The 24,108-nt window shown below is 41.5% G+C and overlaps 1 long non-coding RNA gene across 1 annotated transcript in view; it reads left to right on the forward strand.

Moving 5' to 3' along the window:
• Positions 1-24,108, forward strand: part of LOC138522224 (uncharacterized) — a 109,144-nt gene that overhangs the window by 26,441 nt on the left and 58,595 nt on the right. The window contains exon 2 of the long non-coding RNA XR_011283304.1: positions 2,657-2,806. This is a non-coding gene — a long non-coding RNA (uncharacterized lncRNA). The remainder of the gene's footprint in view (positions 1-2,656; positions 2,807-24,108) is intronic.

Genomic DNA, 24,108 nt, shown 5'->3' on the forward strand with positions numbered 1-24,108 from the left:
CCACTGCTTCTTCAATGGTGTTGTTAATCAGTATCTTGATTTTGTTTATGGGGTCTCCATCCAATTTGGTGTAGGTGTTGTCATCGTTAAGGAGGGTAAGACATTTGGTTGTGTAGTCTTTTGTGTCCATTATAACGATTGCACCTCCTTTGTCTGCCGGTTTGATGGTTATTTCTTCATCTTTGGCTAACGCTTCAATGTGTTCAAGTTGGCATCTTTTCACATTGCTTGGTGTGGTTTTCTGATAATTAATCCTCTTGAGATCCTTCATCACCATATTCTCAAATAAATTGAGCATAGAGTTTGTCCGTCATCCGTAAGTCCGTCATCTATTTCGATGCGCCACGCACTATACGGACTATCTAATGCATGCATGAGGGTCTTTTCTTTTCTTTTCTTTTTTCTTCGCGGGAAGCGTCTCTCTCCTAGCAACAATCTCCACTAACGAACGCGCACCCATGACTGAGCTGCGTGATACACACGGGATAACTGCACGCCGGGTATAGGTTGCATGCTTTGAAGATCGCACTTCGCTGGACTGATAGTAATTTTCATTGCTCTTACAGTGTTAACGATCAACTCATTGTTTTGTATATACGCGCTCGCTCACAATCTAACACGCAGCACCATTGGGTTCCCCACAGGTCCTGCCACTGTGCTCTAACCAGCACTCGATTTATGATCACACGCCGTCCACGGCGCCCATTTTACAAGACGACCGTAGGCGGACATTCACCTCGCCAGGGTGAGTGCTTGTATTTTAAATCTTGTCCTTTTAATTTAGACCATCTGAGCTATCACTCAGTGACACTGTACTGACAATAGATCACTCACATTATCTATTGCAGCCCATTGGACATCCGCTTCACGCTGAACCACTTCAGGATTCACCGTCCAATTGAACCCTCTGTTCTCACAGAGTCACCTCTAAATGCACTAACATAAAGGACTTTTTGAGGAACGGTGAGCATCTTTCCGCCTTTTTTAAGAAAATTCATTCTCACTGAACCTCCCTCTTTGAATTGACCATTTGGCTATTTTTGATTATGGTTGCCTGTGGCTTTGGATATATCTCAATCCAAAATTGTCTTATTTTAATTCAAATATATTTCCGTTGCTGACAATATGATTGTGGAGACACTGTGTGTGTCATTTTTCTGGCAGAATTCGACTGTATGATGATAAAGACTATATAGGTTGTGGAAGCGACTGTGTAGCAACACTATCCTGATTGTTCTTTTCTTGATTTTCTCTACATTTTTTACATTTAGTTCTTATACATGAACTCTGGCCCATGAAGAAGAGAATATACTTCTCAAAACGCATCAGCCGCCCTCAATGAAATGAACTGAAGTTTCTCTGTCTTTTGCGTTTGGAATAAAACACACTTGTTTTCTATATTTAAAGAATGGACTGCATTATTAGTTTTAATTAAATGTGCTCTTTTCCATTAAAAGGTATGCAATGTTGATACCCATTACAATTTTCTTGAATTGACATTAAGGCGTCGTATTGACGCATCACTACGGTGTGCAGAGGACGGGAGGGTTCCAGTTTGGATCCTCTTTCCTCTTTCTTTGTATATCTAGGTAGCCCTGTGCCAGGGCCACTTTTCCTCCCCCGCACCCAGGAGTCATTGTTATTTGTTCCTTAAAGTTTGTTACCTCTCATTCCTAAATCTGTGAGTGTGCACCCTCTATCCCTCTTTGTTCTCATATATGCTTAAAGCCCAGGCAAGATTCTGATGTGCCATTATGTGATGTTATGTTCCTCAGCTCACCCAATAAATCCAGTATATTAAAAAGTATTTATTACAGCTGCTGGCAAACTTTGATCGCATGAGAAAGAGCACAACATAGTCTGGTAAAGTAGAAAAGCAAAGAGTTGCCTGCACTTTTTAATTGAAGGAGGGTAAATGAAGCAACAATCAGAGTCAGCAGGTGCGATGGGCCTGGGGGTAGGTTGACAGTTGCCACCGGTCTCAGGGAGAAAGGGGAGCAGTATGGGGCAAGAGGGAAATGGCAGAGAGGAGCAGGAGTTCCACCTTTGCATCAGCAAGAATGTTTTTATTTTCTTGCAAAGCTCGGTGTGGTAGTCCTCAACTTTGATTTCACAAAGGCAATCCTGAAAAGACTGTGAAATCCTGCATTGTTCGATTCAACAAAGGTCACTCACTTGCACCACTGGTTGTACTGCTCAGAAGGGACCAAATGTTTGAACAATGTGTGGACCATATCGGCCGGGCAGTGTTTACACATATTAATAGTCACTTCCTCAGCCTGGCATGATCGGCCAAAGAGGTACCTAAACTCTTACTCCTTAGAGCCACACAACGAGAGCTGGACATGTGTGGTATGTGGGGCATCAAAAGGGTAGAGGTGGGTGTAAATCATTAGTACCAAAGGAGCAAGTGGGTCCTATGGAGGTGTGGGTGAAATGAAGGCAAAGTGGTGCAAGGGTAGGTACGGGTGAGGAGAAGACAGCAGTTCATGGGTGGGGGTGGGTGAGGAGAAGACAAGTGGCCAGCTCCTACACATGCCATTATCCAAATGCACTGTATCTTGCATGAAAACATGGGTCAGACTAGGGGTCTTGTTTTTCCATACACATATCCAAAACATTAGCAGCCTTAACCAGGCATTCTCGCTCTTCGCAGGATCCAGAGCAATGAAGATAACATTGAGAGTTATCCGGTTGGTGCGTTGAAGAGCAGGGTCTGAGGAGCGGACACAGGTTATTGAACTACTGGAGGTGGCAGTTGCAACGGAACCGGCAAGCTAAAAGCAAGTGAGCTTTTGCGGTCTGGGTAAGATCTTTGGCTTTGAGCCTGGATTGTGATCTACCAGTTAATTATGAGAATTACTGTTGATGCTATGATTAATCCTGAATAAATATAGAGACCCTGCTTGGGGGGGTCAAGTCTTGGCTCAGATAAGACTGGCACAATACCTTGTCACTATATGTCCATTTGATGCCATCCCACAGCTCAGACTCTGAATCAGAACTTCAAGGATCACTTTCGTCATGCAGTTGACACCCAGACGGTCCACCAGACGTCAAAGAGCGGGGGATTATTGCCAATGTAGAGGAGCAGATGGATGTGTTTTCCCTAGGTCCCGCCCCCTCAACCCTGTCATATTGGAACAGCACGAGAAGAGCCTTATATGGGACACCATGTGTTGTCCCTATACCGCATCGAGTGTACGAAAGATATGTACTCCGACAACCATACAGAATGTACCCTCACACTGAAAGAGTGTAGGGATGTCACCACGCACCAGTGGACATCATGGAGCGCTGGATGAAATGTGATGGGGGCAGGGAGATGTCATGAAGCAGATATACGAAGCTATACTGAAAGGATATGAATATACTTAAGAGTGATGGTGTAACCGAAGCGACAAGAGAAGCATGGACGAAATTATAAAGTAACCATATATGCAAAGAAGGTAAAGTAACTTGCTGACCAATAAATGTAAATACAAAGTCACGCAAGGTAGATGAGACATATAGAGGAAAATATAACATTGCTAGGACGGCCATAATGGGAAAATGGACGCCGGCTTGTATTAAGATTCAATCCTGCTACCTCAGAGACAGGGCAGGGTTGCAGAGTCGGGAGATGTTGGAGAAACAGTTTTGTGTGCAAAATACAGAGGATTCTAGGTTGGTCTGGGATTAAGGATGCTATTTTAAGGAATAATTGCAAGGCACAAAGGGAGGCGGATGGATAAGCCATGGACATAAGACATATTTCTCTTAGATTAAAAAAAGAAGAAAACATCTGCAAGAGCAAGTATTGGACAATTAAAAGTGCATAATGTTTATACAAGATGGAGTGAGAAAGTCTCTAAAGGCCAAGAGAAGCAAGAACACCCAGTATAATTAAATCAAATAGCAGTAAATAAGAGGTAAAAATGGACCGATTTGTTGTCTCTTCACACGTGATTCAGAAGTCGATAACAAGGGCTTTTCATTATGCTTCGGATGAAGATAGCGATGTGCTTACACTCCCTTGAATGTCCCAGAACAGAGGGCAGGCTACAAGGTCAACCAGAGATTGGACCTTTGGCTGATGGCCAGACTGATGAGAGATGATGGAGTCATTGGGAAAGTGGAGAGTAATCTGATGTGACTCAAGCACCTGGGTTTCGATTTGCTTACATGCTTCTGACGAGCCGAAAGTCCATTTGTGGGTAAGAATACCAAACAATCAGAGGGTCTTTGGGGTAACATGCTATAGAATGTCACATAGACCAATCCACTGCCATTTTCTCTGCTTTAATTAGTTTTGTACATATTTCGTGGTAGTTAGAGGTGTGCCTTACAGATAAGAGGCAGCAAATGATGTACTAACCCTTGTGTATACCATAGGTACATGTGTTCCCCTAACCAGTCCCTCCCTTCCATAGGTTTTACAGTTTGACACGTAGGATGACATCATAGATGAGCATATTGGGGTATAAGACCTGTATAATCAAGTTTGTGTGTGAGTGTGCAAGCATCAGTCTGATGTCTGCCAGTTTGCTTTCCTTTATTAAATTGAGACTAAAGTAGTATTTTGCCATATCCTTTGAGTCTGTCCAGTTATTTGGTCTGAGATCTGTATTGGTAATCCCATCTACACACAAGAGACTCTTCAATGTGCTAGAGCACAATTTGGTAGCAGTGCGGATGGTTCAAGTCTAATCGACCTAGGGCCAGATCGAGACCTCTGATTGGTCGACTGCTTCTGCCATTAGCCAGAAGACCGCAGACCTTCCTGTGGAGAATGGTGCATAAAGAAACACGTGTACGAAGACATGGTTGACAGGGCCCCCTTTGACGAAATTCCTGTCCGGTCGCTGGAGGTACATTGTGGACGGAAGGTGAACTGGTCGGTTGGGGAAAGTCAATGGCAAGGGACTCGAGCTGAGCCACGGATGTAAGTAGAACATTTAAAGTGACAAAAGTTGGGGGAGGGACAGTGTTGTAAATAATATGCATAAATGTAACAGGAATTTTGGGGATTATAAAGAAGAAAAACAGATACCTCGATTCCAGGTTCCAAGAGGTGCACATGTGTACCCACTAAAAAGACTCCAAATAGGGATGTTAAGGATTCCTGAGGCAAGGCAAATAAGAAGAGAGCATATCAAACTCCAAGATGAGATGAGATACATTTACTAAAGGTAGTAAAAGAAGGCGTACGCAGAAAATAATTAAAATGCAAATGGCAATACACAGAAAACGCACAGAAAATTAAATAAAATGCAAATGCACATGAAAGGACAGCTCCCAGAAACAGCTCCAGATCAGGCCCTGGAGTGGTTGACCTCTTTCCTCTTGGACTGCTCCTCCCAGGTCCAAAGTGGTTCCTTTCTCTCCACCACCTCTCTCTCTCTCCACCTGTGACCTTCCCCATGGCTCTATCCTCTCACCCTGGTTTTTCAACCTCTAATTGGCCACTTTGGCCTACCTGATCTCTACCCTCTCTTCTAACTTTCAGTGTCATGCGGATGACACTCAGCTCTCCTTCAGACTCCCCTCAGCCACCTCTCCTCTCTCACTCATTCCTGACTGTCTAGCCACGATTCAGGACTGGTGCACCTCCAACGATCTCTGCCTTAATGCCAGTAAGATGGAGATCCTTCATATTGGGACAAAAACCTTGGTGTCATCTTCGACTTCCCTTTCTCTTTCTCTCCGCAAATCTTGGATGTCGCCAAGAATTCCCACTTCCAGCTGCACGTCCTCAAAGGTACTCTTCCCTTTCACACCTTCCCCCAGAAGTTCACTTTCTCCAGAACAGGACTGCAAGACTTATCCTTGACCTCAAGCCCAGGGACCATATCTTTCCAGCCCTAAAATACCTCCACTGGCTCCGGGTTGCTGCAATGATCAAGTTCATGATCCACTGCATTGTCCACAAGGCTTTCTGTGGTGGCCGGGGCCCGCACTATATCCAATGCTCTCTTTCTACATACCTTCCTGCTCGAGCCCTTCTCCCAGCTACCTCCAACTCTTTAAGGGTCAGACGCGTCTCCAGGCAGAGAGTGGGGGGGTAGATCTCTTTCCTCTGAAGGTGCCTCCCTCTGGAATGGCCTCCCTACCCCTCTCAAACTTGAGCCGGACCACCTGAAGTTCCGGAAGCAGCTAAAAACTTTCCTCATCTCCTCTGCTATCTCTCTTTCCCTCCCCTGCTGTCTTGCTTGGCCACCCTCAGAGTCTCACTGGATACCAGGCTCTCTCTGGATCAGTCACACCTCTTCTGCCTCTGGCCTTTCACGCACTTAGGGGCTGTAACTGTAGCCTCTACAGTCCCTTACCTCCCTGCACTTAATGAGAGCTGCGCTGCCCCTGTGCTGCACTTACTCTGAGCATCATGCCCTGTTTCCTGGCACTTCTCCCACCCTCCATTTGTACTACTCATTCTCGCACTTCTCCCCCCTTCCCCTTGCACTTCTTGTACTGGCACTTGCACGATCTGAATGACACTTGTCCTAGTAAGATTGTTTGTCTTGTCCTCCCACTGTTTTCCCCTGTGTCTTGTCGCGCCTAGAAACACTTGTGTACAGGCATGTTATAAATGACTTATCATATCATATCATATCATGTGTAGGGGATTATAATATGTCAGCTTAAAACTTTTGTTGTGTGTAAACTAACAGATATAAAACGATAGTAAAGAAATCAAAGTGATTATTAAGATCTTTAGTCAAAATGTTGACGTCAATCAGGAGGATAAAAATCAAAGGAAATTCGTAAATAAATTAAGAAGAGAGTCTTAAAATATCAATGATAAAACAACGATATTAAAAATTGATAGAAAGTTTAAATGAAGGAACAACAACAACAGCATTGTATAGATTTTTAAAAAACGGTTAATGTTTTGATGTTCTGATATATAAGGGGCGATTAATTGTCCTTGCTCAAATTGATCAGTGTGGTATATTTGATAAACTAAAGAAAATAATAAAGGATTGGGTAAGTATAGACAGTTGAGATCGACTTGTCAGTATGGGGGATACTCCCCTTCTACACTTATGTAGGACATTGCCAAGATATATAGCTAAAATAAGGAAGTATCCTTCAAAGTGGGTTCAAGGCACCGCCAATAAGACACTCATGGTGTTGCCTTAGGAGGGTTTGTTTTCAAAAACAGTATTGCGAAACATGACAACATATTTGCATGCTACATATAAGGGAAAGAAGGAACAGAAAAGGTTGGCTGTTTTAGAGCTATGGAAGATGTACCAGAGTGAGAAAGAAGATCCAGCTGAGAAGCAGTGGTTGCTTAATCAGCAAAAAGGGGAGGATGAAACGCCTTCGGCTCACCTTACACCTCCTGGAAATAAGAGCATAGATGCAGAGGAGAAGGGATTTTATCTCTTAAAGGAATTTAAGCAGTGATGGGGTACGTTAATCCGGCAAATGAGCCCCCTACCCCCACCCCCCGCTTATAACAGCAAGGACAATATGGAAAAGAGAGCAAAAGTAGAGAACACAAATATATCAGGACAAGTGATGAAAGTAAACGCTGTGCGAAGAGGGAGGATAGGCAAGATAGACAGATAGAGAAAGAGGAAGAGACAAGGAAATAGAAAGAGATAAAGCTCACACCTAGGGGAGTAAAACTAGTAGAGAATAAATGGATGAGAAGGCAATATTACTGAAGCTGGATGATAAGGGCATTGTTGGGGTTCGAGAAAGAGAAGAGCGAGCAAAGAAAGAGGTTGTATAGGTTTTGGCTGTGGCACAATTGGTAGCGGTCGAATTGATTGGGGTCAAATCGACCGCAAAGCCAATTTTGCTGCAGCCAAAACTGCCCTGTTATAAACCCACCCATCCCCACACACACCCCACCCACTCTCTACTTGCTGTGTCATCACCTGGGCCTTATATGAACCTGCAGCGTCTGATCCGTCCCTCCAACGTGGGTCGGATCCGACGCTGCAGGGTCCGCTTTTCTTTTTTTTTTGGCCCCCGCCTCCATAACTCTGGATGCGGGGGCCACCCCAACTACCCCCAAAGGCAATCACTACAAAACATGGGGAGCAGGGGACACCCCCACAATCCCTGCTCCCCATGTTTGGTAGTGATTACCCAAATTGATCATTTCGAAATGACCAAATAGTGCTGCCTGAATTCGGCCAATTGTACTATTCAGCCAATTCGAAATGATCAATTTTGAGAATACCAAGAAAGAAAAGGAAGAAGAGAGAGCATATAAAGGAAAGATGGCAAGAGAAAAAAGCAAAGGGAAGAACAAAGAAGGTATGAGACAAAGAAAGAGAGGAGAGGTTGGTAGAGAAGAGATGAGAGGAGATAGAAGCACAAACAATGAAAGTGCATAGGTTGAAAAGAAGGCAAGGGGAAGATGAGGAAGAGAGAAGAAGAAATTAACAGAAGGCACAGACTAAAAGATTATGAGATAGAGTATATATGCCATAAAAGCATGGTGCCAATTGAGGCACAAGAACGATTTGAGGAAGAGAAAGGGTCACAACAGCCCCATAGGGAGCTGCAAGGAATACCAAGAATACGAACATGGGCTGATGAGCGAGACATGGAAAACGTAGGGAAAAGAATTGGATTTGTATATATGCAAATGAGGGCTAAAGAAGGGTATACAACCCAAGAAAACATAGAAGCAATTCTATTGAGGGAAACGGGAAGAAGGTCAGATGATCTCATAACAGACAAGCACAGAATGCTGTCTTTAAGCAGATTAGATTGAAGCTGGGGCATAATAATGTCAGATGAAGAAAGGGAAGAAAATGAGAGAGCACTAAAGGAGAGCGCACGCAGATTTTTAAAATAATCTAGTGTAGAAAAAGGGCTAAAATAGTCAGATCTAGAGGACCCCAAAGAAAGATCCACAGAATCAACACTATTCACTGAGCAACTACAAGTATGATCTGGCAGTGCGTGGGATGTATCCCCGGCTTATGTTTGTAGATTAAGGGCATTGCCAGGACGAAGACAATCAGGCGAGACTAGCTACACCTTCAAGACAAGAAGTGTATGCAGATATGATTATAAACCAGGATTTTCACAGTTTCCATTATTAGAGCAAGGGGGAGGACGACCACAATATATTCTGTGGCCACAAATGGATAAAGATTATTTAAAATGTAAATTACTGAGTTTAGCTTCCGGTGTGGGAAAATGGATTTATGAGCTAGAGAGAAGAAGATCAGGAATGGCGTGGGCCATAGGTGACATAAAAGGCCTGCTAACAGCTACTCTAGGGGAGAGAGCTGACGACATTTGGAAGTGAGCAGGATACGCAGGTGTGACTGCACAAAACATGTCACAGATGTGTGGCAGGCGCTCAGAGTACAATATCCGAATACATCAGATATGGGTGTGATTATGACTAGGTAAATGGGAGAGGATGAAGATCCTGTTGCCTCTATTCAAGCTATTCAAGAGAAATGGCTCCATAAAATGAGAAAACCGTGAGATAAAACAGTGGCATTATTATACCCCATTTTGTGTCTTGGACTGCCTGAGCCAGTGCAAAGGCAAATGACAAGACAGGTGGAAATGAAAGCGAAACCATGGCCAGAAATACAATTGATGATCATGCATCACTGTCTATTGTTACAGGAGAAGAATAGGAAGAAAGCCAAGAGAAGGAAGCAGGAGGAGGCAAAGTTAGTTCAGAAAATGTTATCAGAACTGGCCATATTTGGAGCAGTATTGACGAGTAATGAAGATGGGGTAACACAGAAGATGCGACCAGTGCAGCAAAATAAAGCAGTGTATCCCACAGATCAGGGTGGGTATAGTTTTTGGCCAAGAGGAAGAGGGAATGGACCTAGAGGAGGAGGACAAGGTGGATTTCAGAACCCTCAGGGAAGAGGAGGATTTAATGACAGACAGACCGAGAATGTTAGAATTGCAGTACAATATGACACATAGCCAGAAAATGTAGAAGCAGAGGAGTCATGCAGCAAAATTGACAAACTCCAAGAGGGGGATGGGCTGTGTTCTGCAATATAATACAGAACTGCAGGAGTATTATGCCCAAGATCACACGCAGGTTCCGAGATGCAACCACAGCAAACACAGCAAGCACCATTGCAAATACAATTGCCACAGGGACAACTTCAACAAGTGCAAACACAAGAGGTCATGACACCACAATGGAATATGAATACAGGAGCCCAGCAAGCACCTGCACCCAAATTAGGAAGTGTGACCATGGTAGTAGTAAATCCTTTCACAGGTACAGGGATGAATTTATATCCACAATAGTTCAGCCCACAGAGTGACCTGATGTATTCAGTACTTTCTGTGATACCAGACCCCTAAGAGGAACCAAGGGGTAAGACGATAATAAGAGGCACAACATTTTCATTTCTTGTAGACACTGGAGAGACTCATTCCTGTGTCTGTGAGGGAAAATATCCAATGTCAGGCATTGCCATGAATGCACAGGGAGTTTCTGGGGTGATAAGTTTAGTTCCTTTTACAGACAAATTACCAATCTCTATAGGAGAACATGACATGTCAATGCCATTATTATATTCTAGACAGACACCAGTTAACATATCAGGGCATGACTTGATGATGAAACTTAACATGACGATATCCTTTACTGATGAAGGGATAGTGTGTTTTATCCCAGGGATTCATTACATGAATGTGCAAGCGTTTATATTAGCTTTTATAGGACAGAAAGCATTATGAGGAGTTCCCTTAGATTCAGAAGTATTTTTGTATGGAGTGAATGTTTCATTATCATGGTTACCTAGGTTGATAGATAAACTAATGAGTGTATCAGATGAATTTTTGTTTGGACCAGAAATCCCCATGGATGATGAAGAAGGGCAGAGTATCCCCTTAGAGCTAGAAGCAGCAGTGATCTGAGATTAAAGTGTGGTTCTTCATGGGACAGATGATTAGTGAAGAGGAAGAGAAAAAATCATTTTTTCTCCTTTATGTGTTACATCAATGTTTAAATAGGAGATTTTCCATAGTTCATTGAGAGACTAGGAATTAATTGTTACAATTTAATTGTGAGCATTTTGCTTGGTGTCACTTACACTTTATTCTTAATTATGTTTTAGTATATATTTGTATTTTATGATGTTTTTTAATGATTATTAATAAAATGTATATGTTGTGATAAGAACCCTTCAGAGTGGTGCTGCTGAATGTTTTCTCTACCTCGTATTTCTATATTTTGTCTCTCTAAACCCTTTACTTTGAAGGTAGACACTTTACTACCCTTGGGAGTAGTTTTCTGAATGGGTTCCTCCTTTAGTATATATTTTTTGTTTACAGTGGCATCTTTGTCACAGGAAACCTATACAGTGGTTTTTGGAGCCTATAGCTGTACTGTTTTAGCTCTTGCACCTTGCCGATTCATTTTGTCATAGATATGACGGACGACAGAGCCTTGTCATATAGCCATGATTACGCTACCGCCCTCATGAAAGCCATTTCTATCATAAATAGCAGTATGTTGGGAGAAAACAATGATATAAGTATAGAGTGGGATGAAGTAAATACTTATCCGCACCGAATTGCATGGGGCAATTATGCTCGAGTACTTAAAGAATAAATCCTTACTGCAGGGCCTGATAGTCCCGAATGAACCTAGGTTGTTTTTGAATAACTCCAAATTTAAACTCCAATAAAGTTATATATCCAACCGTTGTGGCAGGTACTGGTTAATTCTTATCATTGACACTGCTAAAGAGACTGCTGAGAAAATCGAAATAGATCTCAAAAACATTGAAGAAGGTATTAAAAAACGTATATCTCTAGATACATATAAAAAAGAATTGGGGAGATTGAGAAAGGGATGAAAGAGTTCTAACAAAGCAATACTCTGGACCGAATCTCTAGACTCAAAAAAGACATAGCCAAATTCACTCATGAGAGAGCATTTGCATACACAAAAGAAGGGTATCAAACCCTAGCCTTTCAACAGAATGGTCAGAATAATTGATCAAGAAGAGTCTGTTTTCATGCCACATCCTATAGCAGTAGCAATGATAGTAGTGCCAGCGACCCAGACGATCCAAGCGCAGGAGGTTCTAACGAACCACCTAAAAGAGGTAGAGGCAATGCCAATTTCAGACAAACACGAGGAAACCGGAATAACTCACACAGACCTTTTTTATACCAAGGCCAGTCCAGAGGGACCTGGAGCGACAACCACAAGCAAACACGAAGCAGGAGTCGCTTCTAGTGAATTTGTCTAATTACGTTTTAACAAAAACGGAACAGTCAGTACTAGAGAAAGGGTTAGGGTTCGTTATTACTAAGGCACATAACCCCTTCGAATTCCATACTGACTTTTACAAACTTATGCAGAAGATCCATATTAAGGAATTGTTTGCTGTGTCTCCAAAGTAATTGAGTCCGAACAATATGGTGAATCAAATTGGTTTTCGAGAAGCGAGTTCTAGCTGAGGTTGAAAAACTTGAACAACGGAATGTTAGAGCGTTTCAGAACCTCACGAAATTGGAAACCTTGGCTCTCGCGAGCCTTGCTAATAATGAGTCCATCACGATTAAAAAAGCGGACAAGGGTGGTGGAATAGTAGTGCTGTACCGTACCGATTATATGAACGAATATAATAGACAACTCCTGAATGAGGTCTATTACAAAAACCTTAGTGGGGACCCCACAAAAGATTTAGCTCAATTGATCGAGCTGAAAGTTTCCAAAGCTAAGGTGCGAGAATGGATTAGCCCTCAAGAAAGTGATTTCTTGATTGATAAAAATCCTAGTATTCATTGTTTTTATTGTCTTCCTAAGATTCACAAAACCCTCATTAATCCACTTGGTAGGCCGATCGTTGCGGGAATCAATTCCATTCTGGAACTGCTCTCCATCTTTTCCGATCACTATCTGAAAGGGTATGTGTTGACTATGAAATCCTATTTAAAAGACACAAAAGATGTGATCAATAAGTTTGAAGACATGGAATACAATTGAGATACTCAATATATGTTGACTCTCGATACAGTGTCTGTGTACACAAAGATACCACAACAGGACATTTTGGATAAAATAGAGGACTACTCCTGACTCAAACTGATTTGGATCTGGTCCCAACCTCTTTCACCATGAAAATGCCAAAATTAGTGTTAAACCTTTTCATAAAGACACAGAGAACAACTCAGTTTTGCACTATCAATCTCATCATATTAAACACCTGAGAGATAATTTGCCCTAAGGGCAATTTTTAAGGTTAAAACGCAATAGTTCTAGTAAAGAATCTTATGAAAAGGAGGCCCAACATCTAAAGCCTAAACTCCAAAACAGAGGCTATCCTAAGAAACTCATTAGAAAGGCGGCAAAACGCACTTTTAATAATAACAGACAAGCCCTGTTGGATAAAAAACCCAACAAACAGCTTGAAGATAGAATAGTGTGTGTAAATACATTCACTTACCAGAGTTTGGCCGTTCGAAATATTATCTCCAAACAATGGAGAGTGCTTAAAAACACTAAATCTGATCCTATCGTTCCGCTTTTTGCCTACACTAAATCTGCCTCTATAGGAAATCGAGTCAGTCAAAGCAGTTTTCACCAGACGCGTCTATAAGAAGTGACATTTAAGGTAACTGGAAGCGTTAGAGCTTACGCAACGTGCGCCGTTTTGCTGTGCACGTTTGTAGCCTGCATTATTAATCCTCTGAGATTTAGCCCCTCCACCTACAGCTAAACACTACTAACACTGCTTTCCCTCATTTTTGCAGAGGCCTCACTCCTTCGTTTTTTGGACCGAGTTTAGAAGTCAGATTATATGTCCAACCTGAGTGGATGATGACGCGATCTGAAATGTTGCTATCCATTTGAATGCGCTGCAGAACTCCAATTTTGAAGTTAAGAGGTAATTAGCTACTTTTCTCCTCTGTCTTCCACGCAACGCTCCTCTAAGAGGATGATCCTTGAGCTGTTTGGCTGCTGTGTTGTTTTTTTCGAAGTAGAACAACCGTTTGGGCGAACCGAGGAGGCAAAATTATGTAACAGTGCCTATACTTTTTATATGACACTGTCCAGGAAAAATGAATACAGTTTTTTATGGCATTGGTGCATGCTAGAGCTTGACAGACAGTTAATTTAGGCTCCTAATAGTAGTCTGATGCAATTTATATGTATCCATACAGATAATTGGACCCTCTAGGGGTGAAATACCTGTTTGAAGATGAAATTTAATCCAGTCTCTTCCTGTACTACCACCACTCCCACGCTAAGTAAAGATGCTTTTTTCTTCTTTCCCTAGCGAGATACAGATTAAATCTGTCTATCCTTTAGTGAATGTTTAGGTGTACAGTGTGTTTTTATATTTGTTTCAGCAGCACCTATATGGTTCAAGCACATTTGGAAAACCATGATGTGCAGTATTGAAGTGTAAAGAGAAAGTGACGGATTAAAACATCCTCCTGAAGAAAGTTCTAAATGAAAATATATGAACTGAAACATGTCGAGGGAGAATACCAATAATTAGCCTTACTGGGTTGTGTAAAAACAATTTGTTCTCCTTTATGTGTTACATCAATGTTTAAATAGGAGATTTTCCCTAGTTCATTTAGAGACTAGGAATGGATTGTTACAATTTAATTGTGAGCATTTTTCTTGGTCTCACTTGCACTTTATTATTAGTTATGTTTTAGTATATATTTGTATTTTATGATGTTTTATAATGATTATTAATAAAATGTATATGTTGTGACAAGAACCCTTGAGTGTGGTGCTGCTGAATGTTTTCTCTACCTTGTATTTCTATATTTTGTCTCTCTAAACCCTTTACTTTGAAGGTAGAGACTTTACTACCCTTGGGAGTAGTTTTCTGAGGGGGTTCCTCCTTTAGTATATATTTTTGGAAAGGAAGTGACACCCGAGAGAGCAGAAGCAATTATGAAGACTTCAGAACCTCGAACAGTGAGAGAAATGCAACCATTTCTGGGCCTATGTAACTATTGTAGGGCCTGAGTTTTCGATTACAGTACATATACAACCACTTTTAAAAGGGCTTAAAGAAGCACAGGTGGACAAGAGTAAAATAACATGTTCAGATGAGATGACTGAAGGATTTGAAGAATTAAAAAAGGCAATCAGCACATCTCCTATGTAAGGAATTCCAGATTATCAGGAAGAATTGTACCTATATTCTCATTCAAATGGAGAAGTCATGACAGCAGTCCTCTCACAGAGAAAACTACATTACGACATGGACATAAACCATTTGCTTTTTACAGTGGGATGTTAGATCCAGTTATGAAAGGGCATTACCCCTGTGAGCAATCTTTATCTGCTGCTGCGTTTGCGATTGAAAAAGCTTCACGTATAACAATGGGGTGTCAAGTAACATTATTTGTGAAACACGAATATTTGCAAATTTAGAGAAACCCAAAAGTACATTAACCACACAAAGAGGATATGGATACGAGGCAATTATTTTGAACCCTGCGATTAAAATGGTTAGATGCTAGACAGTGAACCCAGCAACGTTTATAGAAGAACCAGTAGGGAAGGATGATTATGTACATGATTGTACAATGTATACTGAACACTATGACAATATTCCCCAAGCTAGAGAAAATGCTATCGGGAGGGGGTAAGTTCTCTTTATTGACGGTTCTTCCAAAATTTAGCAAACGACTGCTGAAAGGCATACTGGATCAGTGGTAGTAAGCTGAACCGAGAGGGTGAATTTGTGGTAGTGACAAGTGCGAGATTGCCTTTGCATTACTCAGCACAGGCGCTGCAGAATTAGTGAAGCTCATCATCGTGCTTTAAAGATTTGAAGATGAGGAAGTGATAGTATACTCTGACTCCACCTATGTGACGTCAAATGTACATGCAGGTTTATCACGCTGGAAAAGGAGGGGCTTCCGCTGAGCAGTCATCAGTCCAGTGCAGCATGAGTGCTAGTGGATAAACTCATTGAAGCATTAAGACTCCCATTGATGCTCGCAGTTGTATAATGCGCAGGGCATACTAAAAAGGAAGATTTAATTTCTCGCAGAAACAAAGCCAAAATGACAGCCTATTTCCCAACCATTTCTAATTTTGAAATAGAAAGTGTTAAACAGATGACAGGACGATAAATGTTGGTAAATGAGGGCTTTAACATGCTGTCTATTTTCCAGTTAATTGAGATTCAAGGACGAGCCACACAAGAAGCGCAGGATTTATGGAGGAAACAGAGATGTTCTTTATCCTCCACAGAGGCAATTTGGAGGCAGGATAGCACTGGAAAGCCAGTTATGCCTCTAGTATTATGGGGGATTGCATTGGAGCAGCTTCACTATCCTGAGCATATGTCTCGATGACTCGAGAGAGAGAGTTTAGCTGCTACAATTGCAGAAGACTGGTTTTCGCCAAATCTGTTAGAGCATGTGGCACAGTTTATTATAAATTGCATTGTGTGCCAGAAATGTACTGCAGGGCACACTTTGCGAATGGTGGCAGGAGCAATTCCTAGACCCAATGACCCATTTCAGCACCTACATATAGATTATGTGGATATGTTGTAGACATGCAATGGCTACAGATATATGCTGGTCGTGGTATGTTCTTTTTCTAGATGAATTGAGGCAGGTCCATGCAGGCACCCTGATACCACATGTGCCATCAAGTTTCTTGTGCGTGAGGTTTTCCCAAGTAGGGCATCATGTGAAGTTTTGAGGTCTGACAATGGACCGTATTTTGTCAATAAATTAATTGAACAAAAAGCTATTCTATTAGGCCTTAAGCATACGTTGTCTGCAGCGTATCATCGACAGGTGAATGACATCTTTATGGGATTAAATTAATTATTGAAAAAAAGGGTTGCAAAAACTAAAAATGACTTTAAAGAAGGGATGGCTAGATTGCCTACCCCTTGCCTTCTATGCCTTAAGAAATCAGCATAGCTCAGATCACCATCTAACTCCTCATGAGCTGGTGACTGGATGCTGTATGAGAAACCCCATTGCCTCCAAATAGGTTAAAAACTGATGTCCATGGTGAAGCGAAGGTAGCTGTCCAGCTGCCTCATTACCTAACAACAAAGACTGCAAGTGTTTCTTTGAGGTCTCAACAGGTCCAGCACTGGAGGGATGGGTCAAAGAGAAGTGAAAAAAGTGAACCCATTGTTGTAGAAGATTTATTGAAGCAACCCATTCTATATAAAGGGGACCAGGTGCTGGTACGAAGGTTTGTACGCAATTGGAGAATGCCCCGCTTTGAAGGTCCATACGAGGTGATGAAGTCATCCAAGAGCTGCCAAATTAAAAGGAATATGAGCCTGGCTATATTTGCATGACATCAAACCATATAAAGGAGAACCACCGACCCCTCCTGCAGCTACCAATCGTGAAGCAAAAGAAGGAGATCCACAGATGCAGACTCGTTCAATAGCCAAAAGAAAAGACAAGGAAAATGAAGAGCACAGAAGCACTTTAAATTGAAGATCAATATCTTTCAAATTTGCTAAGGAATAAATAGACTTGCAGTTATTCTGGAACTTTATCAGACAGGTCAAAAGAGTTAATGTTTTCCGTAACGGAACGTAAAAGAAAAGAAGCACACTTCATTTCTTATGTTACCCATTGTAATAACAATACACACATTCTTGTATGCTGTGTTTACCTATACACTACAGACTTATCCAGCTTTAGTAAGGAGACAGGTAAACACTGTGACTTTTTTGGCAATGCTAATAACAATCACATTATTTTCAAAATAATGATAGCCATCATCTTGCAGTTCTTGATATAAAGGTGCAACCTTAAAGAATTACAGAGTTACATATTAAAAGTCCAAGCAAAAATGAAGATGTTTCAGAATATGAGGCTCATTGTTATCAAGAAAATCAATGGATTTCTGTGGAATAATAATAATATAATTATGCATTATGATTTGTGTTTTCCTCCTGATTATTATAACATTTAGACATGTTATAAGAAACAATACAGGCATGGTAGGTGACAATGAAACATTTACTATTGTCCCCGATGAAAGCACAAACAGCATTTTGTATAATCTTACAAGGCACCTAGTTCGATTTAAAAGGGATATTAGGCAATATCATGAAGATATAAATACATATCTTGCCAATTCAGCTCATTTAAAAAATAATCCATGGTATCAGCACATGAAGGAGGTGGGAGAGGGATTGTCAGATGAAAGCTGCTATGTCTGTTCCTAAATACTGTATGCCATGAACGCAGCAAGGACATTTCTTGCCAACGAAATGCCTGCACAGGATGCAAAATGTCTCAGTCATCTAGCAGCGTGTACAACCAGAAGGCAATCCAAAGAAAAATTGGCAACTTTACAATGGAGATCAAGAGGGACATTAAAATATGAAGATATTTATGTGAAAAGAAAGAGGGTGGAAATTGGGATGGGGTGAACAAGCAAAACATGTATGTAGCCATCTCATATTGTCGAGATAAAGAGGATGGACTGTTCACATATGACTGAAAGATCAGGAGAACCAGGATGCTGGGAGAGACCTCGCTATTGGTATATGGCTGTGTTACCACCAGTACCGAATGGGAAGACAGACTATTATCTTGCCCTGCACAACTATTAAAGAAGAAACCAGGCATAGTGCAAATAGTGAATGACAGATGCCTAGAATACTGGGCCAAGTACTTAGTAAGTTATTAACATGGGTCAACATGGGTCAACAATGAAGCAGGACCAATATCTAAATTAACATTAAAGAATGCAACAACATGCTTCAGAAATAAAGGCCTGGTTCTGGTTGGAGAGAACAAAGGATGTGGACAGATTTTCGAGGTCCCAGGAATGAATGGAGGAATTGCAGTATTGATGGACCGATATTGGGCCTGTGGATCCAGAGCTTACATGCAGTTTCCTAAACATTGGGAAGTAAAATGTTCTATTGTGTTAATACATGTTCCAACATTAGTGATTCCTCAAAGTGACCTTAATATTGATGGATTTTGGAAAATAAATGAACACCATGGGAGAAAGAGGTCACTTAACCATCGTCGGCTGAAGAGGAGGAACTATTTCTCATCAAAATCAATAAAGCCCTATGAAGACATCCCAGATGAGCATAAACTGTTGAGCAAGACAGCAATGATAATGACAGGACTCAAGACTGCGGTAAACGCCAAGTGGTTGCCTATCATCAGATGGGAGCTGTAACAGATGAACAATGCAACAATAAAGGGATTCCATCCAAACAAAGAGGAATTGAGAGCCATCTGGATGGTGACTCCCCAGATCAGGTATGCCCTGGACCTAATTACAGCAATGGAAGGAGGCGTGTGCAGCAAGGTCAGGACTTCTTACTGTACATTCTTACCATCTCATGATGGAGAAAATGGAACTCTGACACAAGCAATAACTATGCTAAAAAACTTGCATATGAAGATGGAAGATGATGCTGATGAGACAGCAGGAGATGACTGTTTTTCATTTCATTTCTATTGTCATGGATTCCAACCAGGCTGTTGAATGCTTTCAAAATACATGGAGCAATGCTAGTGTTGGTATTGCTGGGATTCTGTCTCATAAGCATCATCTGGGGCAGTGCCTGAAGACAGCCAAGAAAGCAATTGGGATGAAGATAATGATTTATATAGGTACTGGAACTGGTGAGGAAATACAAAATGAGGACAGTACTCATGGGAATATAAAGTGAGCACTCTGGCACCTCCAGGAGTGAAGTTCTACTGCCCTAATAAATATGTAGGACGTTGGATATTCTGTCCACCATCTGGAGAGTGCTGTCAGATGACTTCGAGTGTGGATGAACATGTAAAACAATGCAGGTCAGCTGAGGGGGTGACAAAGGTATGGATCACAAGAAAACATTAGCATGAAGAGAAGATGAAGGTGATTGAAGAGGATAATTTGGTCAAGGACTCAACCATAGGGGGAAATGTAGACAAGCAGATGGACGTGATTTTGATAGCTCCTGCCCCCTCACCACTGTCATATTGGAACAGCAGATGAAGAGCATTATATGGGACCTCATGTGCTGTCCGTATACCGCATCGAGTGTACAAGAGATGACATGCACTCAGACAACCATACTGAATGTACACTCGCATTGAAAGAGTGGAGGGATGTCAGCACGCACCAGTGGAAATCATGGAGTGCTGAGTGAAATCTGATTAGGGCAGGGTGTTGACATGAAGCAGATATTCAAAGCTATACTGAAACAATGTGAAAATACTTAAAAGTGATGACATAACTGAAGCGATAAGAGAAACATGGATGAAATGATAAAGTAATCATATATCCAAAGAAGATAAAGTAGCTTGCTGACAAAAAGTGTGAATGTTCAGTAACACAAGGTAGATGAGACACATAGAAGCTTGCTATAGAGGAAAATATAATGTGGCTAGGACGGCCATAATGGGAAGATGGACGCTGGTTTGTGTTAACATTCAATCCAGCTACCTCGGAAACAAACCAGGGCTTCAGAGTCAGGAGACGTTGGAGAAACAATTTTTTGTGAATAATACAGAGGAGTCTAGGTTAGCCTGGGATCAACTTTGTTATATTGAGGGATAATTGCAAGGCACAAAGGGAGGCGGACGGATAAACCACAGACATAAGACATATTTCTCTTAGATTAAAGAAGAAGAAAACATCTGCAAGATCCAAGTATTGGACAAATAAAAGTGCATAAAGTTTATACAAGATGGGATGAGCAAGTTGCTAGAGGCCAATAGAAGCAAGAACACCCAGTATAAATAAATCAAATAGAAGTGAATAAGAGGTTTAAATGGACATATGTGTGGTCTCTTCACACATGATTCAGAAGTCAAAAACAAGGGCTATTCATTAAGCTTCCGATGAAGATAGTGATGTGCTTACACTCCCTTGAATGTCCCAGGGCAGAGAGCAGGCGACAAGGTAAACTACAGATGGGAAACTCTGGCTCATGTCCAGAATGATGAGATATGATGGATTAATTGGGAAAGTGGGGAGTAATCTGACGTGAATCAAGCACTGGGGTTTTGTTTTGCTTATGTGCTGCTAATGAGCCAAAATTCCAAGGTTTGGTGATAATGCCAACTGAATCAGAGGTTCTGTGTGTTAACCTGCTATGTAATGTTGCATAGACCAATCCGCTGTTATTTTCTCTGCTATGATCAGTATTACATGTATTTAGAGGTAGTTCGAGGCATGTCTTTCAGATAAGAGGTAGCAATGATGTACTAACCCTTATGTATAACATAGATACATATGTTGCCCATACCAATCCCTCTGTTCAAAGGGTGTTACAGTTTGCCACATAGGATGATGTCAAAGATGACGCATTTTGGGGCATAAAACCTCTGTATAATCAAGTTTATGTGTGAGTGTGCGAGCATCAGTCTGATGTCTCAAGTTTGCCCTGCTTTATCAAATTGAGCATAAAGTTGTATTTTGCCATATTTTTTTATTCTGTCCGGTTATTTGATCTGAAATCTTTATTGGTAATCCCATCTAGCACAAGAGACTCTTGAAGGTGCTAGAGAACACCACAAACTGCAATTTAGAGGAAAGTAAAACTTGAAACCAGCCAGTGCAGCAACAAACATTGCCTTCCATAACGTGTTGAAGGAATTCAAAGCACTTCGTGGTGGTAGAAACCGATAATCTGACCGTATCTCTCAGGAAATGAGAAACGCATCAGCAGCAAAAGAAATGTAGCACCTTAATGCCAAAGTTGAGCACCAAGAAAATTGGTCTAGGCGAAATAACATTTGCCTGGTTGGCATGCCATAGACTAGTGAAAGAGAGGACCTATACGTTTTTTTGTATGACTTATTTATGAATGAGCTGCATCTTCCCAACACTAAAGACCTTATGTCAGCTCAACAAGTCCTTATGCTGAAACCAGCCTACTATGATCGACCACTGATTGTTACAGTTCGATTGTTTCAGAATTAATATAAGTGATTCAAGCCTTTAGGCACAATGATGAAATTGAGAAAGATGGCAGTTTTCTATCAGAGTTAACATGCAGTCACCAAGAATCTAATTCGATTTTGATGGATTGAAACGGTTGGGCCAAAGATACTACCTTAGGTTTCCAGCAATTGTATGCATTATTCAGGCACTCCTGAAGCAGTGCAATTTCATCAATGTAATTTCATCAGACGAAGATCCATCAATAGAGACAAGCGCCTCTCCGCCTCTATGCTCATTAAGAAGTGGAACCAGAGTGACGTTTGCAAAGTCAGTTGGTTGGAGAATGGTGGATGGAAATTCCCATCAGAGTGGCAAGAGCCTTCACCAAAGTGTGGGTTCTTGTGAACCTTGTGAACCAACACATCACCATGGAATCGATCTGCATCTACTCCATCAAATGAATTAGTGAGATTGCCATTAGGCATGTGAAGCAAAAGAGATTAGCTATTTTCTTCCAGGAGGGAGAAAAGGAATTATGACATAAAAAACGCTTACATGCATCTGGGCTGCATGATTTTAAATACAATGTAATTAGGTTTAAGGCTCAGGGACATCGGGCTCCAGGGGGATCAGGAGAGTGAGCCTAATAAGTCTTGGCATAAAACTTGACTTTTCCTCCCCGATAAACAGAAGGTTGGTGTTGTACCTTCGTAATAGCATAGGTGAAGTTGACGGGCCTGGCACTGTATCCTGCAATCTTTAGTTAAGCAATTTTATTTTGCCTCTTAGTGCATCCTTTCTATGAGGATGTAAGGTTCGTCTTCTGTTATGGTTATGTTTGTTTGTTATATTATGTTGCTTTTGTGATTAAAGGTGAGCGTGGAGTACACAACAAAATAATTATAGCCTAACTATTGGTGTACAGACCCAGGTCGTCATATCAGGGGGCAGGGGTGGATTTGGTGTTAATATGTGTAATAAGAGGGGGTCGTGGTCAAGCCTAACACGAAATAGCAAACATTCAATAATAATAACCCGTCACTTGTATGACTCACAATGGGCAGGGTATGAAAAACCCAATTCAATGATGTAGAATATTTATTTAATGTATTTTATTACAATTTGTGTTCAGCGCAGGCCCTACCCAGAGGGTTTCAGAGCATCTTACAAGGTTTAAAGGTTGAAAAGGATAAGGATGGAAGTGAAACTAAAGTTACAAAATATTTAAGGATAGGATAGGAAGTTTAGGTTAGACAACTAGCAGCAAGGAAGGTAGGGGGGCAGGATTATGAGTGGGGAAACAGGAATGTTTTGAGGCTCTTTCTGAAAGTGGTGATGGAAGACCAGTGTGGATGTGAAGAGGTAGGGTGTTCCAGCTCTGGGTGCCCACTTGGTAAATGCTTGTTTTTGTGTGTATGTTAGTTTGCAGAATGGAAAGGTTAAGATATACTGGCCTACTTGTCTGTTGTTTGTGTGTGTAATGGGTTTAGTTTCCTGTGAAGTTAATCTGAAGTTTTGTCGTAGATGGCTATGAAAACAATGAAGAGTTCTTAGAATGCAATTCTCTGGAGTACGGGGCATCAGAGGAGCTGGGCAAGAGCTGAGGTGATGTGTGAATTTTTGTGGAGGTGGAGATCGAGTCTGGCTGCTGCGTTTTGTGTGGCTTGCTGGGGCATAAGGGTGCTGTTGTGGAATCCAGTGAGGAGAGAATTTCTGAAGTCCAGCTTGGAGAGGACCAGTGTTTGGACTGCAGCATGGAAGTCATCAGGAGGAGGGATGTATCTGATCTTTCATTGGCGGTGTAGTTGTAGGTTGCATGTTTAGGTGACAGCAGCTATTTGGTGGGTGAAGAAAAGGTGAGGGTCAATGGTGAAGCCAAGGGATTTGACAGTTCTGCAGAGGGATATGTGTGAGTTGCCCATGGCGAGTTCTTTGATCCAGGGGTGAGTTTGGGTTTGTGTCTGTCGGGCAGATGTAGAGGTATTTTGTCTGACAATAGTTGAGCTTGAGGAAGTGGGTAGCCCTCAGGGTGGTGATAGTAAAGAGACAGATTTTGTGAGTGTGGAGTTGTGAGAGTGATGAGACTTGAAAGTATATGTATGAGTATCTGCATATTGGTGGACATAGGTGTTGTGTTCGTTAAGGGTCTGTTTACAGAATTCAAAATATAGGTTAACTGGGAGGGTAGATAGGGAGGATCCATGTGGTACACAATTCCTGGCAGGTAGAGGGTGTCAGTTCGAAAAGGGGGCATGGAGACTATGGGCCTCATTACACGT

Source organism: Ambystoma mexicanum, chromosome 1q, assembly GCF_040938575.1.
Source record: "Ambystoma mexicanum isolate Mex_15411 chromosome 1q, UKY_AmexF1_1, whole genome shotgun sequence".
In the NCBI taxonomy this organism is placed as follows: Eukaryota; Metazoa; Chordata; class Amphibia; order Caudata; family Ambystomatidae; genus Ambystoma; species Ambystoma mexicanum.